A 24,272-nucleotide genomic window follows, 5' to 3' on the forward strand; every position below is an offset into this window, starting at 1 on the left:
AAAGTGCTCAAAGCCAGCCAATCTAGGAGACATGAAATAATCTAACTACTGTCGCTTCTTTAACTTTCAGGATAAAATGCCTCTGCGTATTCGGGGCGAAGCTTAAGAGGAAAACTGGTCAGAAGTGTCTGTGATGGTCTGAAAAATAACGAGAAAAACTGCAATACTTTCATGAAACTGAAGACGGAAGGGGTTTTCTGTGGGGATTCAGGGCTATAAACAGCTCTTACGTACTCATTATGTATGTGTATATATATATATACACATACATATATATCTACACATACACACACACACACACACACACACGGCTGGGTGTGGTGGCTCACGCTGTCATCCCAGCACTTTGGGAGGCCAAGGTGGGCAGATTACCTGAGGTTGGGAGTTTGAGACCAGCCCGACCAACATGGAGAAACCCCATCTCTACTAAAACTACAAAATTAGCCAGGTGGGGTGGCGCATGCCTGTAATCTCAGCTACTCGGAAGACTGAAGCAGAAGAATTCCTTGAACCTGGGAGGTGGGGGTTGTGGTGAGCCAAGATCGTACCATTGCACCCCAGCCTGGGCAACAAGAGAGAAACTCCATCTCAAAAAGGAAAAAAAAACCAGAGTCTATATTCCACAATATACGTGTGTGTGTGTGTGTGTGTGTGTGTGTCTGTGTGTGTGTGTGTATTGAAAAGAAACAGTGATGGCCAAGCAGGGTCATGTAGGTTTGTTTACTGATGTTTTGTAGATAAATATCTGTTGTATATTTTTCATAATTGTTTGAACATGTATGTCTGGTTGCACGGTGAATTGGAATAGTTTCCATTTTATCTGATCCAGTAGGTAAAATAGCTCAGTCCACTATTAAAATACTTAAAAACCATACCCTTATTTTCTGAATGTTCCTTTCAAGTCCCCTAATCTATAGGCGTGGTGAGAAAATTAGCCTTTGTCTTCTTGGGACCCTCTCCCCAGAGATTGTTTTCCAGGGTATTGGTGGACTGGAGTGGGCGGGGCCATCTTCCAGATTCCTCAGAAGAGGCCTGTCTCAGCCTGCATAGTCCATAGGGTGCGGTGGCCCTGAGGCTTCTGAGTGCCTGGATAAGCCCTTTGTTGCCGTTATCAGTGACATCATCAGCCCCAACATGTGCACAGCCCTATCTTCTCCAGACTCAGTCATCCTGCACTTCCCCATTTCCTCACCTTCCGCCCCTCCAGTCAAAGAACAGGCAGGAATAGAGGCGCTATTCCATTTTATTAGAGTCCTGCAACTTTTGGATATTTTCCTATTTCCTTAGCAGTGCTACCCCAAAAAGTAGAAAACAGGTCTTCGTCTTCTCATCTTCTCTCTCCAGGTTCTTATAAACATTGTTCTTTCTCCTTTTTTCTTTATTCTACTGGAATCTTCTTTTTTTTCTTTCCTTTTTTTTCAAGCAGGGTCACCCTATGTCACCTATGCTAGAGTGTGGTGGCACAAACACGGCTCACTGCAGCCTTGACCTCCTGGGCGCAAGCAATCCTGCCTCGGCCTCTCAAAGTGCTGGGATATAGGAATGAAGCATTATGCCTAATCCCCCTTTCTTTCCTTTCCTTTCTTCCCTCCCCCTCTATTTCTTTATATTTCGCTCCCTTTCTTTCTCTTTCTCCTTCCTCCCTCTCTCCCTCTCTCCCTTGCTTCTATTACTGTCATTATTATTACTTATGTCTAGGATAGCTACTTTCTTTCTCCTGTATCTGACCAAGATATTTTTTCCTCTAGTTCAGAATCTTCTCTCTCTTCTGGGGCTAAGTTTTAGGGGGAAAACAAGCAAAAAAAAAAAAAAAAAAAAAAAAAAAAATCCAAAAACTAGAATTTCACAGGCAAGGTCCCTGTAGCAATAATTGTAGGGTCTGAATGAAAGGATCAAGACAGATGAAATGTTAACCTCTAAATATATTAGCTCCCACCATCACCACCTCCAGTACACACACATCAATGGGCTAGGACATCAAAAATATTAATGAATTACTGCGAAGGTAGAAAGTAGAGAGGTTCAAGCCAAATATATAGCTGCCTTTTCAGAACCCTCAGACTTAAATCCAAAATGAAACTAACAAAGTCTCCCTCCTCAATGAAGCCCTCTTCTGCTGTCTCTTTTCTCTATTTCTATTAATGGAATCAACAAACAACCAATTTACTAAGCTAGAAATGTGAGTGTCACCTTTGACTCTTTCCCTTCTCCTGTAATCACTCACATCCCTCAAATTCCGACTCCTCTTCAATCTACTTTCCCTCCTTAGGCTGTTGCCACTACCTTAATCCAGACTCTAATCATCTCTGTTTTAAAGTGTTAAGTATTTTTTTTAAGATTACAGAGGTATATGTGATTAATAGAAACAATTTAGGCCAGGTGTGGTGACTCACGCCTGTAATCCCAGCACTTTCGGAGTCTGAGGTTGGAGGATCACCTGAGCCTAGGAATTTGAGACCAGCCTGGGCAACGTGGTGAAACCACATCTCTATGAAAAAAATACAAAGATTAGCTGGGTGTGGTGGTGGTCGCCTACAGTCCCAGCTACACAGGAGGCTGAGGTGGAAGAATCACCTGAACCCAGGAGGTTGAGGCTGCAGTGAGTCATGACTGCACCACTGCACTCCAACCTGGGTGACAGAGCCAGACCCTGTCTCAGAAAAAAAGAAACAAACGGAAACAATTCAAAGTATATACAAGTATAGGCCGGGCGTGGTGGCTAGAACCTGTGATCCCAGCACTTTGGGAGGCCAAGGTGGGTGGACAGCTTGAGGTCAGGAGTTTGAGACCAGCCTTGCCAACATGGTGAGACCCCATCTCTACTAAAAATATAAAAATTAGCTGGGCATGCTGGCGTGTGCCTGTAACCTCAGCTACTCAGGAGGCTGAGGCCCGACAATCACTTGAACCTGGGAGGTAGAGGTTGCAGTGAGCTGAGATAGTGCCACTGCACTCCAGCCTGGGTGACAGAGTGCAGGGTGAGACTCTATCTCAAACAAAACAAAACAACAAAACCACAAAGTATAAACAAGTATAAAAAATAAACAGTGTAGGTTTCCCAGTATTCTACATATCAGCATAACAATGGTTAAAACTTTGTTTTTGCTTTGCAACTTAAAAAATAGCCCTTATATTTTGGACATATTTTCACAGCAGAACATATTATAGATCTCTACAGGGTCTCACTATATTATATATTGCCTAGGTTGACCTCAAACTCCTGGGCTTAAGGAATCCTCCTGCCTCAGCTTCCTGAGTAGTTGGGACTATAGGCCTGTGCCACCACACCCCACTCTAAAATTCTTTGTTTTTTCTTTTTTAAATTTATTTATTATACTTTAAGTTCTGGGGTACATGTACAAAACTTGCAGGTTTGTTACACAGATATACACGTGCCATGGTGGTGGTTTGCTGCATCCATCACCCCATCATCTACATTAAGTATTTCTCCTAATGCTATCCCTCCCCAATCCCCCCACCCCCTGCTATTCCTCCTCTAGTTGCCCACCCCCCAGGCCCCAGTGTGTGATGTTCCCCTCCCTGTGTCCATGTGTTCTCATTGTTCAATGCCCACTTGTTATGGGTGAGAACATGTGGTGTTTGGTTTTCTATTTTTGTGTCAGTTTGCTAAGAATGATGGTTTCCAGTTTCATCCATGTCCCTGCAAAGGACATGAACTCATCCATTTTTATGGCTGTATAGTATTCCATGATGTATACGTGCCACATTTTCTTTATCCAGTTCATCATTGTTGGGCATTTGGGTTGGTTCCAAGTCTTTGCTATTGTGAATAGTGCCGAAATAAACATACATGTGCATGTGTCTTTATAATAGAATGATTTATAATCCTCTGGGTATATACCCAGTAATGGGATTGCTGGGTCAAATGCTATTTCTATTTATAGATCCTTGAGGAATCACCACACTGTATTTGGTTTAGCTAAACTAAATACATAATAGTTTAACCCATCTTCTATGAATGTACATGTGAGCTGCTACTGTATTGAACATCCCATAAATATATTTTTGTAGGCTGGGTGTGGTGGCTCACGCCTGTAATCCCAACACTTTGGGAGGCCAAGGTGGGTGGATCACTTGAGGTCAGGAGTTCGAGACCAGCCTGGTCAACATGGTGAAACCCTGTCTCTACTGAAAATACAAAAATTAGCCAGGCATAGTGGTGCACACCTGTAAACCCAGCTACTTGGGAGGCTGAGGCATGAGAATTGCTTGAACCTGGGAGTTGGAGGTTGCAGTGAGCCCAGATAATGCCAATGCACTCCAACCTGGGTGACAGAGTGAGACCCTGTCTCAAAAATATGTATATACACATATATATTTACATCTACATACATATATTTACATGTACACATATGTATATATGTATGTATACATATATATATACACACACATATATATATAATACATTTGGGCAAAGATTTGCAAAGGATTACTAAGTACTACCAAGTTACTTCCGAAGTGTTATATATTGTCACTACAAGTGTTTAAAGGCACCCCTTGTTACTTTTTAATGGGACTACTGCATTATAAACTTAGTTTTTTTGTTGTTGTTTTGTTTTTTGCCAGCAAATCCTCCCTCATGCTGTTTATCATTTTCCACAGCCAGCAAAGTTGATTTCCTCGAATGAACAAAGCAGATCTAACACTTTCCAGTTTAAATCGCTCTGTAAGTCCCTGTCATCAAGAAGAGGCAAATAAACTCTGAAGTGTTCCATTCAATGGCATTCACAGACTGGCTTAAAGCCACCATTTCAGTCTCTTCTGTGGATGTTGTCTCCTATAAACTTTATATTCTGCTGCTTCAAGACGTTAGGAATTTTTTCATGCTTTGGAGTTTTATAATTGCCCTATCACTAACCTGCCCTACCCTCTGCCTCCCCTCACCTGAAGTGCTTTAGTAACTCTTGCTGGCTCTTATAACTCTTTAGGAAGAGGCGTGCTCCATTCTTTGTATTTCTATAAAGTCTTTTTTTGACTATTCTGACTTAGAGCTTAATTATGAACATGTCTTCTCTCTCTCCCACCAGAGAGTAAGAATTACGAGGCCAAAAACTGTATCAGTTTCATCCCTAGGTTTCTTTCAACCCTGAAGTAGAGTCTTTGGAACAAAGTGGATGTCTAATACAATATTTGTTAAGTAAATGAATGGCTAAATGAGTTGAGGGTAATTTATCAAAGAATAGATAGAATGGGGTAGGAGATTATACAACCTTGAAAAACTGCTTTTTCATCTTATTTTTTTTTTTTAGAGACAAGGTCTCACTCTGTTGCCCAGGCTGGAGTGCAGTGGTGCAATCACAGCTCACTGCAACCTCGAACTTCTGGGCTCAAGTGATCCTCCTGTCTCAGCCTCCCAAAGTGCTGAGATTACAGGTGTGAGCCACCATGCACAGTCAAAAAGACAGCCCCCTACCCCCACTCGCCAAGATTTCTGCAAAGAGTCTGGTCAAGGGAGGCCAGTATGAGCCTTTCCTTGTCTTTTCCTTTCCAAATTTAGATTGGCAGAAAGAAGAAAACATTTGTAAGAAATAATTCTTTGGGTATTGCGACTTTTGTGATTTTTGGCTTGAGGACTTTTGTGATTAATCCTTTTCCTCCTGGAGATAGCCATTGTTTTCTCTTTGTCACTGTCTTCTGTGTTGTTTGTCATAGAAAGGAAAATCATAGACTAGAATATTGGCACAGGTCTATAAGCCTGTTGTTCAAGCTAGCCTCACAGACTGGTGAATTTAAAGTTCTCAGCAGACTGGAGACCCTTTGGGCAAATGTTATGACTCCCCAGTAAAAAAGAAATCCAATGAAGTCCTCATTTCTGTCCAGATAGCTTAACTTAGATCTAGTAAGAACATTCTCTCTCTTTTTTCCTTTCTTTCTTTTTTTAAGAGACAAAGTCTTGTCCAAGCTAGAGTACAGTGGTGTGACCATAGCTACTATAACTACTTCAGTCTCCCGGGGTCAATCATCCTGCCTTAGCCTCCCAAGTAGCTGAGACTACAGATATGCACCACCATGCCCAAGGAATTAAAAAAAAATTTTTAGACACAGGATCTTGCTCTCTTGCCCAGTATGGTCTCCAACTCCTGGCCTCGAGTGATCCTCCCACCTCAGTCTCCCAAAATGCTGGGATTATAGGCACGAGCCACCACGCCTTGCCTCTGTCTGTATTTTTGCCTGTTGGGACTCAAGTGGTTGGGACTGAGTTTGGAGGTGACTGGCTGTCAGGCAAAGATCTTGAAAAAACATTAGCAAAATTTCCCACCTGGCTATGCCAGCAATCTGGGGAGTTTCTCTAAATTAAGTGTCTCAGCTCATACTGGGCTCTTGCCTTTCCTCATTGTCTTATTAGTGCTGAGAAAGTCCCATCTCTGTATTTCCTCCCCAGTGTCACAGGATCGCAAGGCAGTGATTGCAGGTGCCTCATTTTTGTGGGACACTGGAGACACCATTTTCACAAACACCATTTTGCTGCCTGTGACCGAGGGTCTCAGCTTGCTTTCCTTTTGGCTATTTTTGGGAATGACTTCCGATCATGAGGGCGGAATCCTCTGCACCCTCTTTGGGGAGAACTCTTGGTCCCTGGCTAAACCATAAAATGGATTATTGGTTTTGAGTCATAAAAGTCTTACTGGTTTTGCATCACATTTTGGAGCACGTATACCTTTGGAGATCCTAAATTATCAAAGGCCAGATAATGGATCTGGGATTTGAAAAAGGTTTTACGTTTAAAGGATATTTAGTGAGCTCTCAACCTAAATAAATGTCCTATTGCTACCTATGGGAGGATCAAATTGAAAGAAGGAAACAAGTATGTCATGGGTGGACTAGAAAACTCCCTTAACAAAATCAACAAGCAAAAATCAGATTTTGACAAAAATTAAAATTTACACCCACCAAAAACCATTTCCCACCCCCACTTCAAAAATGTCTGCTTGACAAAGTTCAGTGCTACCAGGAGAATTTACTGTTTGTCCCAGAAAATAATAATTGATAATAATAATGATGATACCCAGCAACCCTGGAAATAGGCAAAAATGCCCCGAACTGCCTTTTAAAGGGACTACTTGAAGGTTTCCATCCTTTCTCTTCCCCCTTCAGCTGTAAATATTCTACCACCCAGAACCGTCCTCTCAAGGACCTGAGGGCCATCTCTTTGATATGTAAACATCTAAGGGAATATTAATAACTTTGGCTTCCAGCCCAAAAGCCACCTGGCTTTAATTTCTGTTGACTAAAACAGTAATCTGAGACTAATGCTATTGTCTCCATTAAATTATTATGTCAAGAAAAATATTTTGAAAGTCACCCTCACGAAAATTGATAAAAAGCTTTAGCCTTCATTGAGCAGGTAACTTTCACTTGTTCCATCTGCCAGAAATACAATTCAGATTTTTTTTCAAAAGACAAAAATGCCAGCTCATATAAATTCATGAGTTTTGTGTTTCTATATTTATACCTGACCTATGGTTATAATCTGAAAATAAATGAAATAATCTCTATTTGTTTCTGTCTTTAAATAAATTAAATCTTTATATGTTTATGTGTATATATGTATGTTGTACATATGTGACATTTTCTCACTTCCAGATGAGATTACCAAATTAATAAATAAGCTCTATTCTAAGTTGGCTGAAAAAAAACCACTCAGAAATATAACTAAATATATTATTTAATGGTTAAATATAACCAAAATGTTTTCAAGTTTATCTGATAGAAGATAATCTTTGGTAAATAAAACTAGTTTTGTTACAGCAGGTAGCTAGTCAGACATGAGCAGGGCAGGAGAAGATCTCCTTTCCCCACAACCAGGACTGTCAGGTGACCATGAGGTGATGGTCAGGCAGTTGTTAACTGTCTGTCTAAAATAGTAAATGGCTGTACTTGGCACCAGGGAAAGGCAGTCTCCCAACAGACAGAAAAAGCCTGAAACTGTTGATCAACAGCTTCTGGATAAGATCTCAGAAGTTGGATGAGTAGGATCAAGCATGTGCACTAAAAGGCAAAATGGCAGACGACCTTCCTCTAGGAATACCAGAACTGCTGGACTTGCTAAGGGAAAACATACCTCAAGTGAGCATCCCTACACCTCCAGTAAAGACACTGGCATGTGGCCCCTTTGAAGTGCTGGCAGTCCACTGAGCATGTGGACAACCCACCCCAAGGGAAGAATCAAGCAGGAAGGAATGCAACACCTTAGAAGCATGTCAACATATAAAACCCCAAGTCTCAAAAGGTCAAACCGTGCACTTGATCTCTCAAGTCACCTGCTTGTCCCTCTTCCAAGTATACTTTACTTCCTTTCATTCCTCCTCTGAAATTTTTAAATAAACTTTCACTTTTAGCTCCAAAACTTCCCTTGGTCTCTCACTCTGCCTGTGTCCCTCAGTTGAAGCCTTTCTTCTGAGGAGGCAAGATGTCAGGATGCTGCACACCTGTATGGATTCACCACTGCTAACAGTTCAACATTTTTGCTTTAATTAAAAAGAGTTATGTCTTCAGAGTTGTCAACATCAGATATCATACATTTTATTCTGCCTGGGCTTAGTAGTCAAACTAATATTATAACTACTGAGATTTAGTCTTAAACCTTATAGATTGCATTTTAATCAGATTGAGTCATTACTCTGACAAATTTTATTTCAACAATAATTGTGTTGTATAATACAGCGATTTAAAAATAGTTTCCAACATCCTTTTGGTTACTTAAAATCTTAGTTATACTAAGTTAAATGATATTCATGAAATATCTAGATAATATCAACTAAAATAACAAAATATTAATTGCTAAAGTTTATCTACTTAAATTTATTTACTTTTGACTTCTTAATTTTGCAGAGACTAAAGGGATTTGAATCTGCTAAAAAACATGCTCTTTTGCCACATTGAGAAGTTGTACTGTTAGGAAATATGCCTCTAGAAATTATGAAAGGATGTATTTATACCTGTGCTAATCTAGCACGGAATGCATGTATGTAACAGACAGTTTATAATTGTTTATTTCTTCATTTTCACAGAAAGTTAATGTTATTTAGGGTTAAGAAATCTAATAAATATATCTAAATGAACTACTAGCAATAATCGATGAAGAAACAAAACTCTGCAAGCACAGCGTACAAGGAAAGTGAGATGTGTTTTCGTTAAAGAAAAATGACAACAACTTTTATCCTACAGTAGTTTAGAAGTCATTTAAAGTTTGTTCCAGAACGAGAAAGATGAAAATAAAGGACAAAAATCTGAATTGATATAGAAAGTTGTAAAGAATCAGTGTAAAAGGGAGAGATAGAGAGAGAGAGAGAACAAAAGAGAGAATCTTACACTGTGTAGGCAAGCTGGCTAATACTGAATGGGTCAATTTATAAGGTTTTGAAGAACGAGCCTAGTAGTTAATGTGGGTTAAATGTGTGTCCCCACTAAATCGCATGTTGAAATGTAATCCCCAATGTTGGCGGTGGGGCCTGGTGGGAAGTGATTGGATCATGGGGGCAGATTTCTCAAGAATGTTTCAGCACCATCCCTCTTGGTACTATACTGATGACAGTGACTGAGTTCTCATGAGATCAGGTCATTTAAACCTGTGTGGAAGCTGACCCCTTACTCTCTCTTGCTCTTGCTCCTGCCGTGTAAGACACCTACTACCCCTTCACCTTCTGCTGTGATTGGAGGCTTCCCAAGGCCTCCCCAGAAGCAGAAGCTACTATGCTTCTTCTCTTTGTAAATCACCCAGTCTCAGCTATTTCTTTACAACCATGCAACAATGGACTAATACAGTAGTGTACTGATGCAAAACTACTTTTAAAATGAGCACTTTTTTTTGGTTTATTAATCTATTCTTTGGTTCTTAGAAAGACAGGGTCTCGCTATATTGCCTAGGCTGGTCTTGAACTCCTGGCCTCAAGCAATCCTCCCACCTTGGCCTCCTAAAGCATTGGAATTACAGCCCTGAGCCCTGTACCCTGCAGCCTATTCTTGGTATAGATATTATGAAATGTTTCCTTTACTTCTCGAGTAATACACCTAGAAAACAAATATTCTGTGCTTTATGTTTCACTTATCATGTCTTGGATTATTTCAGAAAACGATGTTTTCTTAAGATTGAAAGAGTTTAAGTTTTTTTATGATTATGTTATCTTCCAAATTTATCTTAAAAATCTTTTATTGTCACTTTGGTTAAATAGATAACTAAGTATTGTTTCATAGTGATCCGTGATCCCATTTTATCAAGTGTTCAAACCTTTTCACATTTTTCACAACTTTCCTAAATCAAATTCTAAATGAAGTCTTCTTGACCTTGAATTGCCTCTGGAATGTCCCAGAGGGCCCCTGGAAAACTCTCAAAGGATTTGTTCTCTCACTTTGTAAAAAGAGATATGAGCTTATTTAATGTGCTAAATTGCATGGGAAGCATTGTCAAATAAAGAAAAGATACTGAACCATTCCTTGGTTATATTTGTATGGACATAATGATTTTTCAGAAATTGTGTAAAATTCTCAAAATCTGTCAATGTCTTTGCTGTTCATGAGATGGTCTTTGTATCAGGTTATTATCTTAAAATGCTGTATGTCAGAGAAACAACCAAATCTCTTTACCAATTGTCTTATAATGAACTCTCATCAGATCTTCAGGCACGGCTTTTTAAAGTCTTTGCCATTCACAGATAATTATTGTTTTATGCTGATGCTTTTATGAAGGTTCATGCAGTCAGCAGTAGGCCAGCATGCCTTTTCAACAAAGAAAGAGCATCTTAGAGATTCATGAAAAAAACCATGGCAGGTACTCTGGAGTACAGGATTCTGCTGACATTGCTTAAATAACTTTAAGATTATATCACTGGACTCAGTAAGGATTTCTAGAAATAATGGAGAAGCTGATGGATTCATATATCCACTAACCTAAGATCAAGCAGAACAAGAATTAATTACATGGGACTGAATGAACTGATAAAAAACCATTATAATTTTTATGGCCTTTTTGATTGAAACCTTGCTGGTTATTTAATGTTCTATTTTCTGGATGTCAGGAAACCCTTTCTGAAAGCTACTTAGAATTCACAATAATTTAATAGATTATATCTTCATAAACAAAAATGAAATATTTATTTTTTTACCCCTACCTGATCTCTGAAATTCAGAAATGCTTATTGAGTATTTCTGTTTTCATGGTAATATAGTTATTTGCGTACATTCCATAAGAATCTATTCTCCTTGGAACAGAACACAACTGGGAACTTTGGCTGTCCTACTAAGGCTTTGACCGCAATGCCGTATTTGAGAATAATGCGTGTGGAATCACATATGACCCAATAGTTTTAAGGAACTAAGGTTGACTGTATGGCAGCAATGCTGACAAAGCTCCCTTGGAAGAGCAAGACTGGTACCTGGTTTATAGGGTTCATAGCCTTACAAGTGGGTAAGGAAGGTCACTTTCTGGCAGGCCCAGGAAACTCAGGATATTTTGGAGTCCTTGAGAAGAGGGAAATTCACCCCAATCTGTAGATATTACAGATAAAGTCTAATGGCTAGTTCTTGGCTTGGCTTACTACTCTCAAGAGCTTTTAAAAGTCTATTCTGAGAGTCCTTATTAAAAGTTCTAGAAGAGCAAACACAAAAAAGCCTACATGCTAAATTACTGTTTTTGCTGCACTTACTATGTCAATAATCAGGCCAAGTTTAATGAGACTAGACTCAGTTGGCAAACACAAGTAGACATACTTTGTCTTTGATCACAATGGGGGTGACTGTAGAGAGAAATTGTAGTTTTAATGGAAAACTATAACCCACCCTTGTGAATGTTTATTGTCATTGAGATATTTTCCCCCTCTGCAAACTGAATCCTGCCATCTTGTAAATAACATTTCCAGTCTTCTCTCACCCTTGTGACTAGGCATCACTGAGAACCACAATTGCCCTTTTCCTGAAGGCCTGGAAGCTGAAGGTGGACAACTGAACATAACTTCAAAGGAGTTACCACTACTGCAGTTTGGACCACTCAGGAAGCTCACCTGAACATGTTCCTTCAAACTCCAGAAAATGCTCATGACTGAGAGACTGCCCCTCTCATCCTCAATCCACCATCTAAAGATACTTCATCCAACATTAATTGATTGATTGATTGATTGATTGATGAGACAGGCTCTTACTCTGTTGCTCAGGGCAATGGTGTGATCATGGCTTACTGCAACTTGGACCTCCTGGGGTAAAGTGATCCATCCATCTCAGCCTCCCGAGTAATTGGGACCGCAGGTGTACACAACCACATTTGGCTAATTTCATTAGATATGGAGTCACACTGTTGCCCAGGCTGATTTTGAACTCCTGGCCTCAAGCAATTCTTCCACTTCAGCCACCCAAAATGTTGGGATTATAGACATGAGCTACTGCACCCAGCCTCAAATCCAACATTTAGAAATCTTGTCAACTGACTGCCTTCTGGACTCAATAACTGGCTTTAGATTCTGCTCCAACAGTTAATCTTTGTTTTTCTTTTGTTTTCATAGAAATGCTTCTCTTTGTGTGTGATCATTCACTATGAGAAAGGCCAAACTTCAGAGGGGCCCCTACTCCCACCTGCAGGCTGCCTCCCAAAATGAGACACAACTGTTGAACTTGACTGACCTATTTCCATACTAGGAGCCTGGTTTAGTGAGATCAGTGGGAATGTGCTGAGATTTGCTCTTTTCTGCTAATTAATTCTTATCTGATCTATATTTTTCTTTCCCTTTGCAGGTCTCTTACCTCTCAGGAACTAACTCAAATAGTCTCTTTATGACTACCAACTCAACTTTTGAGGTATGCAACTTCCTGGACAGTTCCAACTGGGCAGAGATGGAGGTTGGAATATGCCACCCCAAAATATGCTACTTTGGCATAAGAATTATTTTGAGCTGCAGGCAATTGATAATTAATAGATGCAGGAACAGTTCTCTGTCTTTTTCTTGTACATCTGAAAGCAGAGCAAAATTTCTCTTTGAGGTAGGTGTCCTCTTCCTTACACCACCAGGAAGAGAAAAGTGACCCATGTTATAAAAGATAGGAAGTCATCACCAAGACGAGTTTGCATAAACTAAACTTATTAAAATATTCCTTACCTTCTGATATGGTTTGGCTGTGTCCCCACCCAAATCTCATCTTGGATTATAGTTCCCATAATTCCCATGGGAGGGAGCCCATGGGAGGTGATTGAATCATGGGAGTGGTTACCCCCATGCTGTTCTCTTCATAGTGAGTGAGTTCTCACAAGATCTGATGGTTTTATAAGGTGCTTTCCCCCTTTTGCTCAGCACTTCTTGTTGCTGCCACCATGTGAAGAAGGACATGTTTGCTTCTACTTCTGCCATGATTGTAAGTTTCCTGAGGCCTCCACAGCCCTGCAGAACTGTGAGTCAATTAAAACTATTTCATTTATAAATTACCCAGTCTTGGGCATGTCTTTATAGCAGCGTGAGAATGGACTAATATACCTTCCATTAGTTTCTCTGATATATTTTCCAGTCACTTCTCCACAATTCACCACTACTTGATGCCCAAACCCTCTTTTCTTGGTTAAGAAGGGCTTATAAACTCCCTAGTCTAAACACTTCTGTGATTTTCACTGATTTTCTAAAAGCTCTTGTGCATATAAATATTAATAAAATTGTGTGCCTCTTCTTTTATTACTCTTTCATTATTCTTGTTTGCAGTCCCTCATTTACTAAACCTAGAGGAAGACCAAAAGTTTTTCCAAACATCCCCTCACATGTTTCTTCAGAACTGGACTAGCCATGTGCATGTATTAGTTCTCTGCACAGTGACAGCTGTGATGTGGACCAGAGAAAGGTCAACTTTTTGGTACTAAAAATTGCTCTGACTTGGACTTCTGTGGCCCCAATGCCCCCGAAAACACTTGCAGAAATATGTCAATCTCTAAGTTAAAGAATGATGATTATGCTAAATTTAAATTCTGTATCATTTTAGGTGTCATTTTAGCGATTTCGCTATTTCTGATAAATTCTATATAATAAGACTCAATTTTATCTCACTTAATCCCATTGAAAGGGTTAAAAAAGTATTAGCATGTGAGCACCCGGATGTGAAACATTTGAATCAGAAGACAGGGATTATATTTTTAGTTCTGAATCTTACTAGCTGCTTGAGTCTGGGAAACTTACTAAAAGTCTGAATTTATTTCCTTATGTGTAAAAGGAGGATAAGAACTTGCATCTGCTTTTCAAACTATGTTACATAATTTAATACTTAATTACAGTAAGGATTACATGAAATATATATATGTATTGCTTGTTAAGTACTAAATAGAATTTAATTTCTAATATAGACAGGAAAGAGATACTAGGCTTGTCAATTCAGTTTTATGTTTATAAAATTTAACCTATGAATTAACATAATAATAATGAAGCCATTGGGACCTAATATATAATCAGACATTTTTAAAAGATGGAGAATAACGCAAATGAAAGACAATCTCTACATGATCTCATGTACCCTGGTTAACCAGCCTCCCTCCCCACACACCTATCCTTTCTAATTTTATTTTATTTTATTTTATTTTCAATTTCTTGACACGGGGTCTTACTCTGTCCTCCAGGCTGGAGTAGAGTGGTGCAATCATAGCTCACCACAACTTCATCCTCCTGGACTTAAGCAATCCTCCCTCCTTAGTCTCCCAAGTAGCTGAGACTACAGGCATGCACTGCCATGCCCAGTTAATTTTTTAAAAGATATTATTTTTTTAGAAATGGGGGTCCCACTCTATTGCCCAGGTTAGTTTTGAACTCCTGGGCTAAAGCAGTGTTCCTGCATGAGCCACCATACCTGGTCAGTCCTTTCTAGTTTTAAATGAAAATCTGTTTAGCAATTTGTAAAATATTCAGGGATTTTCTATGGTAGTAAACCCAGGTAGAATATCAAAGAAATAATTTTACTAACATCTAATAACTTCATTAACTACTGCTTAGGGGAAGAGCTGAAACCAAAAAACCAGCTCAGAAATTTGACACTGTCTCTGGGGGGTTTTGTTAAAATCTACAGGGCTTCTGTGAAAAATTTGAACAATTTGCTTCTTACCTAGCACTAGTTGTTCAGTTTAATATCATCTGTCTTTCCTGGAGGAGTCTTTCCAAATTACTATAAATATATTACATTTAGCGAGGCCACCAAAGAGTGGTAATTCTGTTCAGAAATAACTGGCCTGATAAAGTTCACAAAGAAGGTCTTATTTGACAAGTTAGAGAAAATAATTTGAGAACAGGATAGACTAGACTGGGAAGGTCCCTTTTCTCTGTGCTGATATGAAAAAACAGAATTTCTGATGTGTTAGTTTGTTCTCACACTGCTAATTAAGACACACCCACCACAAACAAACAAACAAAAAACAAAACAGGCTTGGCACAGTGGCTCACACCTGTAATCTGAGCACTCTCGGAGGCTGAGGTGGGTGGATCACCTGAGGTCAGGAGTTCGAGACCAGCCCGGCCAACATGGTGAAAGACCATCTCTACTAAAAATATAAAAATTAGCTGAGCATGGTGGCAGGTGCCTGTAATCCTAGCTACTCAGGAGGCTGAGGGAGGAGAATCACTTCAACCCAGGAGGCCAAGGTTGCAGTGAGCTGAGATTATGCCATTGCACTCCAGCCTGGGTGACAAACCAAGACTCCATCTCCAAAAGGAAAAAAAAAACCTTAAGTCTCATAAGTCTTATTCACTATCACGAGAACAGTAAGGGAAAGACCTGCCCCCATGATTCAATTACCTTCCACCAGCTCTCTCCCATGACATGTGGGAATTATGGGAACTACAATTCAAGACAAGATTTTGGGTGGGGAGCCAATCAAACCATATCACCTGGTCACTGTTAGCTGTAATTATCAGTATTACCGACTAAGTCTATTTCAACATAGAAGCAAAGAACCAAAGGGAAATACATCAGGAACACAAAAGGAATGGGAAATTTTGTATGTTTCTCTGCATTTTCTTTGTAGTTTTCTTTGTCTATACACACAACTCGTAAGGAATATTTTGCATGATTACAAGCCATTCTCTGGCTAGAAATTATATACAGGACCCAAATTATACACTTTATGACACATACTATATTTGAAAATTTGGAAACAGGAGGTGTACATAATTTACTACCAAGAACAATGAGGCTGGATGCACAGGCACTAATGGATGATTTGTTAATTGCCCAGGGAAGAAATTCAGTCTGAATAAATCTGGATACTAGTTTTCCTAAGCTCTCATTTTCATCAAATGCTGTATTTTCACATTTTGTTTTTATATTAGTTTTTGTTATCTGTCTCCAACTGTCCATTTAGCTTTTATACATGGCCACTAAATAAAATTCCTTTTCCTAATTTGGTAATTTGGGCTTTTTATCATGGCTGATTGCCACATAATTGATCAAGAAAATGAATAACTCTTTGATCCCCTCCCTGATAGAGACGGGCTCCTCTTTGTCCATTTCAGCCAGGTAGAATTTTAAAAAAGGTAACAAATGGATCACTTTGGCTTTTATCTGAAGAAAATTCATGTGTTAAAAGGTAGTATAATCATATTATAAACATTAAAGAGAGGGTTAAATTTGAATACGACAAATTAGTATGAATGTGAATATGTATATATATGGAAGAAATACACCAAAAATATTAAGAATGATCTCTGGTGGGGCGATTATGGGTTATTTATAGTCCCTGGTAGTTTCCAAATGTTCTACAATAAACGTGTGTTACTTTTATCATCAGAAAGAGAAGTAAATTTTTAAAGGGATGCTTATAAATCAGCATCTTAAAAGAAGGAACACTTCTGTTCATCTTTGAATTCCTCGCAGTACAGTTTAATTGAGAGGAGTGTTTTATTATTATAAAAGCCACTTGATTACAACACCGCATTTGCCACAAACAAGCGATTAAGAAGAAAAACTATTACCAAGTGAGGTGATTGCTTATTAACAAAAAAAGTCTTTCTGTGTTTCCCTTTCATTACGCTACCATTTCCTTGCAAACACCTTTAACATTTCTTCTTTCAACAAGAGGATAGATTTTATAACCACAGAATTTTAGAGTCAGAAGGAATCTTAAATTCTGTCCATTCCAACATCATCTGGGATTATCCAGCCCAAACCTCAAATCCTCCAACAGTGGGGAACTCATTATCTTTCAAGTCAAAGTTCATCCTTGCAACTTCATGGAACGTTAAGAACAAAACTGGAGTATTTGCATTTATTTAAAATTTTTCTTCTGGTAGAGAATAAAGATGCTGGCAATGGATTTAATTTTGTTTTTAATAACAATCTACTTTAATGTACCAAATTAGCTTAGGGCTAACAATTAGCATAGGGAAAGGCTGCAATTTCAAATGAGGCAATTACAAGAATGTCATTGTATCTATTTGAGATGCATTTCCCTTCTATACCAGTTGGTTTTTCAACTGGATGTCTAGGAAGAGGTAATCCTCCATTCTAAAGCAACAAAATCACTTGCATTCTTTAATTTTAAGCAAAGAGGAAATAATTCAACTACAGGTACAAAAGGTAGTTGCTTTTGGCGGGTCATCTGAAGTTTGTTATTTTCTAGGATAGGAAATGGGCGTGGGGAAGGAGCATGCCCCAGTGAGTGGTCTGTTAAGCAGCTCTAATCCAGACTCTGTTTTTAATTCTTAGGGGACTCAGAACCTGTCATTCAGCTTCTTAGTTCAGTTGTTCTAATGGGTGCGAGTCACTAGTCTGCTGTCTTAGGAGATTAACAAGAAAAGAGGCTCTGGTTTACAATAAATATCTGAAGCTTCCCAATTCTGTGGATACCTGATTTAACACACAGAAGGATTCTTAATTACCTCCATTTGGGTAAGCACGGTAAAGTTGCCATTGAAAATCCCTGGCAGTAGGGTTTGTTTTTAAAGTGATGCAACAAACAGAGGCCTTTAAGCTCTATCTTGGATGGAAAAGCTCTGTGTTAATTACAATCCAGTCTCCACCTTATTTTTATTTTTGTTATGACACTATGGTTTCAGAAACATTTCAAACACTTCTTGTTAATACTGTTGGCTAAAAATACATGAATTTACCCCCCTTTAGACTCCCCTCCCCACGAGACACACACTCAAAAATTTGTTTAATAACATTTGTTTAATGAAACAACGGCCTAGACTGGGCCAGATGGTTTTGAGAAACCAGGGCTATGAGAGTACAAAGAATATTAAAGGTTTCCAATCAATGGAAATGCAGGGGTGTATACAGATGTTACGCTGAACACAGGGGCGGAAAACAAGATTCATTTAAAATATTTCTTGGGTATATTTCTAGTATACTGTTTGTCCTTAGTATACTGTGTGTTCTTCTGAAAGCAACAACATTCAGTCAACTGGATGGTGTTGTTGATGAAAGAGGAGAAGAGAGGTAAAAGCAAAATTCTAGGAGTATTGGTGCATGGAAAAAACTGAAAAGAAAGTTGCAAAACCAAATACCAAATGTCACACAGGTCAACTGAAAGCAAATCTATCAAGAACTCAACCTCCTAATCCAGTGCTGTGACCGGGTAATTGACTCCCATATAACTCAATTCCACCAGGATTTATTGGCCACTTCGAGCATGTGCTCTGCATTGTGCCAGGCCCTGATGAATAATAGAGACAATCTGGTCCCCATGACTGCTTGGGAAGAAAATGGCTTTTATTGTCTTAATGTCTTGACTAAGGTTTTATGTGTCAGCTGGATACACTTCTCTGATGAGTGAAATAATTACGGGGATTATATTGAAAATGTAGCTTTGTGTAGAATACATGATATTCTATACTGCTATTTCTTGGTTATATAGCGTTTTTGACTTGACATTTGCAATACAGAATTTAGTCTAGCTTTCCACCTTTGCAAAAGTGAACAAGCTGTGGTAAAAGGATAGAAGAGGGAATGACACCCCATCTAATTTCCAGGTAATCACAAACAAATGCAGTCTCTGTGTTTATCCCTTCGGCAGCATAAACCTCAAAGAGGAAGTGGCTGAAGTTCAGGAAGGTGCTATCATAAACCCAGGTGTATTATTGTGGATCTTCCATTGTGCAAGTAGGCACTCCACACTCATTTCTTTGAATACATTATAATTCCCAGAGACATTCTTGGAGCCAACTGAAACAGCTTTTTCCTCTAGCAGCTATGCAGATGGCTAGAGCCTGGGGAGCCATTCTAAGCCAGACTACCCAGGGAGAGAATCTCTAGTACCTGGTATGTATCCAATAACATAGGGTTAACTCAAGGGAAGGGAAGGAAAGTGAAGCTTCTATTTTGTTTGCAGAAGAGAACATTTTGCTTGTAACCTCCCAGTCTTACAACCAAATTAATCTGCTCGTTCCCAGTCTCTTCTTAACAATACTTGAGCAGTGAAGCATCTTTTTCTACACAATAGGAGTGACTGGGAAATTTATGAATATAGTAATTTTTACAAGCATGCCAAAAGAATAGATTCAAAAACATATCTTCTGGAATATATCTTCTTTGTGCTATAATAAAATGAGACTGATTTTCTTGTGAATTGGTTGTTTATGATTAGTTCCAATGGTACTAATCTAAGAGAAACTAAGAGAAATTTCAATAGTAGCCAAAATAATTGTGTGGATATCAAATAATTGATCATTTCTAAGAGTCAGACAATATGCTAGTACCTGCTCATTCCCATTGAGCATCAGTTCTAAAACTGGGGGGCACATCATAATTGCATGGAGGCCAAAATACAAGCTGAGCTACATCCCCAGGTTTCTCATTCAGTAGGTCTCTGGTGTGGTTCCCATTTTTTTTTTTTTTTTTTTGAAAGAGTCTCATTCCATCACCCAGACTGGAGTGCAGTTGCATGATCTCAGATCACAGCAGCTCTGACCTCCTCAGCTCAAGCAATCCTCCTACCTCAGCATTCCCTGTAACTGGAACTGCAGGCACATACCACACTATGCCCAGCTAATTTTGTTTATTTTTTGTAAAGATGGGGTCTCACTATGTTGCCCAGGCTAGCCTCAAACTCCTAGGCTGAAGATATTCTCCTACCTTGGCCTCCCAATGGAATTATAGACATAAGCCACCACCCCAGCTGCAAGAATTTATATTTTTAACCAGTTCCCAGGTGAAGCTGATACTGCTGCTCCAGGTTCTATAATTTGAGAACAATTTCCCCATAGGGGCATACAATTTAAGTGTATTGAGAACATCCAAAGTCACACATAAAGAATAATGAGAAAGGACTGAGAAGTCTTTCAATCAGACTCCAAATTCAATGTTTTGGAAGAGCCTTGAAACATTAATATCTTAAATATTAAAGTGGTAGTGATGACAACATTTTGGATGAGCCAAACTTGGCTGTATTTTCCACTGACATAAAATTTGCCAGCAATTGTTAAGTGAAAGCCTTTTACAGACATTTGGAGAGCCATTACGAGTTATTACTTTAAATATTTAGCTTCCATCACTTAATATTTTTGACTATCTGCAGTCCTGGGCTCACAAACTCTTGGTCCTCCACCCGGAAGAAACTTGAGAGTCTCCTTAAGAAAAGTCAGCCTGTGGTCCTGCTACAGTAGGTAGGTAGGTAGACATGAGCAGGGCAGGACAGTGCCCCCTATGCCCCGCCCAAACCAGGAATGTCAAGCGACCATCAAGTGATGGACAGGTTATTGGTAACTGTCTCTAAAATAATAGTTGGTTGCAGCCAGCTCCAGGAAAGGCAGTCTTGCTATAAATAGGAAAAATCTGAAACTAATGATTATCAGTTTCCCAATAAGTTCCCAGGAGTTAGGCAAGGGGGCTCACACATATGCACTAAGAGCCCAAATGGCAGAGTTTAACTGGTATATGACCTTCTGGGGGCATTCACCTGAAAAACACCTCAGGTGAGCATGTGTACAACGCTGGTAAACACACTGCGCATGCTCACTTCCCAAGCACTAGCAGGCCACTAGACATGCAGGCAGCCTACCCTACGGGAAGAATCAAAGGAAAAGGGATGCAAAGTGCTGGAAGTAGGCCAGTATATACAATCCCAAGTCAGAAGGTCAAACCCCTGTGCTTGACCTCTAAAATGTCTGCTTGGTCCTCTTTCAAGTGCACTTTACTTTCTTTTCGTTCCTACTCTTAAAGCTTTCTAATAAACTTTCACTCCTTCTCTAAAATTTGCTTCAGTTTCTTCTGCTTTATGCCCCACAGTGGAAGTTTTTTTCCTGGGGAGGCAAGAATTGAAGTTGCTGCTGACCTGTACAAATTCACCACTGGTAACGATCCCAGCTCTGGGCCAGGTGCCTGCCGTCATTCTAAACTCTGAAATGTCACTCTTATCTATATGCTACAGATTTCTGTGCCATCTGAGGCACCTCCCCTCCCCTGACTGTCTCTGCATTTCTGCCTGCCTGATCCATAGATCATGCAGTTAAGAGAGCATCACCGAACAATTCATGGAACCTGTAGCTAGACCACAAGCAGTTGCCATCATGCCTTGCTAATTTTTTAATTTAATTTTATTTTACTTTGGTAGAGATGGGTTTTGCTATGTTGCTTAAGCTGGTTTCTGACTCCTGGGCTCAAGTGATCTGCCCACCTTGGCCTCTCAAAGTGCTAAGATTACAAATGGGAGCCACCGTCACCAACCTCATGGGACGTTTAAGTTATTTTGGGGGGTATTTCCCAAGTGGTCAGAAGTATAATGGTCTCTCTTTTCAATGGCTTCATTTGCTCCCACGTTTTATTTCATATGTTACCATCACAATTCTAAGAGAAAGATTACTTCCACCTTCCCAGTCTTCCATGAATTACTCTGATTTTGCTTTGGCAATGTACGTGCTCAAGCAAGCTTGAATCGTAATAATCTTCTCTCTTTATTGCAGATTATAAAAACAAAAAGAACACTGAAAGTAACGAAATCAGAGGGAGTGTTTGGAAACTTTTCATCATAAAATATTTGGGTGAAATAATGGAAGACTATCAGTCCTACTAGAAACAAGGTCTGAGATTAAAACCAAACAAAACAAAAAATCAGGGCACAATAGAGAAGAAAGTGCTGCAAGTTAATTAGCCGGCAGGATGCCTTTCATCCAGGGGTAGACTGCGGTGCTCTAAGAAACCAGTCTCCAGAAAGACCCCTTCTAATGGAGCCCAACAATTAGAACCAAGAGCTGCCTTTGTACCCTTGTTGCACAACCTCGTCCCTTGAAAATAGATCTGTCACTAATGACTGAAGGCTGCATGTGTAAATTTACCTCACTCCACAACCATCTGCTGAGCATTCTTAGTTCTGACTCCAGTTGAAAGGGACCGGTAAGGAGTTGCCTGAGTAGACCTGCTCTCTTTAAAAATCCTTAAGACTCTAACATGTAGAGAAATGCTTCTGATCCACAGAAACCAGATTGTGTTCCCCAGCAGATGCTGTATGCCTGGATTTTCAGAGTTCAGTGGCACCAAATACTCACAAGACAGCCTGCACTCCAGGGAATAGGCATATGGAGGCAGTCTCAAGCAATCCAAGGGTAAAATGTTGCACATTTCATTTGCTCTTGCATTTCTAAAATCAGTTGGCTCCTATCTTTGAAATGGCAGAGTACATTTGCCAAGCCTCATGGAATCAAAAGCTTACTTTTGGGAGGAAAATTAGGCTATTGGAGGAGATCAGAAGTCACCAGCCCTGACCTACAAGCAAGAACAACAACAACAAAAAAAATGAGTCTCCAAAAATGTATCTTTTCTGATCAATTTCTCTCTCTGTAAGATTTAAGAAGTCATATGATCAAAGTTTCATTTTGTTTCCTTTGTCTGATTCTGTGTTTATCCTCATGGAGTAGAAATTAAGCAATAGGTGGGGTCACTGGCTCATTTGAGGCAGTATCACAGCTTTTAGTCAAAACTGGCTTTTACACCACTTCTTCTTTTTTTTAACTTTGAAAAGCATTATAATCCAATACTGTTTTACATGTTATTTTTATTAATAGTGGAAACTCAGAAATTTAAAAGATGATATTTTTCTTTGCCAATTAGGTTCATTTGACAAAAACGTGCTTTATATGTTTTTAATAAAAAATATGATTTATTTGCTTACTCTGGATTTTTTATATTCACTTCAGTAATATGTATCAGACACCTGCTATTAACTAGATCTAGCAGAAGGAAAGACAGTTGAGCATTGGCATTAAATTCCAGCAGTTCTGGGTTGGGTACAGTGGCTCACGCTTGTAGTCTCAGCATTTTGAGAAGCTTTGGCAAGTGAACTGCTTGAGGTCAGGAATTTGAGACCAGCCTGGCCAACACGGCGAAACCTCACCTCTACTAAAAATACAAAAATTAGCCAGGCATGGGGCACATGCCCGTAATATCAGCTACTCAGGAGGCTGAGGTAAGAGAATTGCTTGAACCCAGGAGGTGGAGGTTGCAGTGAGCCAAGATTGCGCCACTGCACGCCAGCCTGGGCAACAGGGCGAGACTCCATTCCAAAAAAAAAAAAAAAAAAAAAAAAAAAAATCCAGCAATTCTGTAGCCTCTTGAGGAAATAATGGTGTATTAAAAACCTGCTTTTACATTCTTTTGAGATCAAACAGTAAAAATAAATAATTTCTGGAAAATAAAAAATTCAAGTATTTTCCATCATATTTTGGTGCCAATGCTAATAATAAAGCATATTCTAATACAATGTCAATTCTGACTATATCCTATTATCAAAGGCTTCTCCAGGTTAATATTACTGTGTGCTAATAACCTGGGTGGTATAAGTAGAGTTTCACTTTATTTATGGATTCTTAAAGGGCAACTTTCCCCTTTGTGCTATGAGAGACACTTGCAGTGCAGAAGGTGCCTGAAATTTGTTAGCTATCTGAATAAGAACGCCTTCTGTTGTTTTGTGTTAATCATAAGAAAATATAAAAGGATTACACAGTAAGACATTCTGAGGCTAGGTGTGGTGGCTAATGTCTGTAATCCCAGCATTTGTGGAGGTCAAGGCAGGCAGATCCCTTAAGGTCAGGAGTTCAAGACCAACCTGGCCAAAATGGCAAAACCCTGTCTACTAAAAATACAAAAAATTAGCTGGTCATGGTAGGGGTGGTGCCTGTAACCCCATCTCTACTAAAAATACAAAAATTAGCTAGGTGTGGTGGTGCATGCCTGTAATCCCAGCTACTCGGGAGACTGAGGCAAGAGGATTGCTTATTGCTTGAACCCAGGAGGTGAAGGTTGCAGTGAGCCAAGATCGCTCCATTATAATACTCCAGCATGGGCAGTAAGAGAGAAACTGTCTAAAAAAAAAG

The 24,272-nt window shown here is 39.4% G+C and overlaps 1 protein-coding gene across 1 annotated transcript in view; it reads right to left on the bottom strand.

The window, feature by feature from the left end:
• Nucleotides 1-24,272, bottom strand: part of NRG1 (neuregulin 1) — a 1,119,143-nt gene that overhangs the window by 259,079 nt on the left and 835,792 nt on the right. The gene's annotated exons all lie outside the window — the stretch shown is intronic.

This window comes from Aotus nancymaae, unplaced genomic scaffold (genome assembly GCF_030222135.1).
Source record: "Aotus nancymaae isolate 86718 unplaced genomic scaffold, 86718_ANA_hifiasm-v0.15.2.pri h1tg000079l, whole genome shotgun sequence".
NCBI classification, from domain to species: Eukaryota; Metazoa; Chordata; class Mammalia; order Primates; family Aotidae; genus Aotus; species Aotus nancymaae.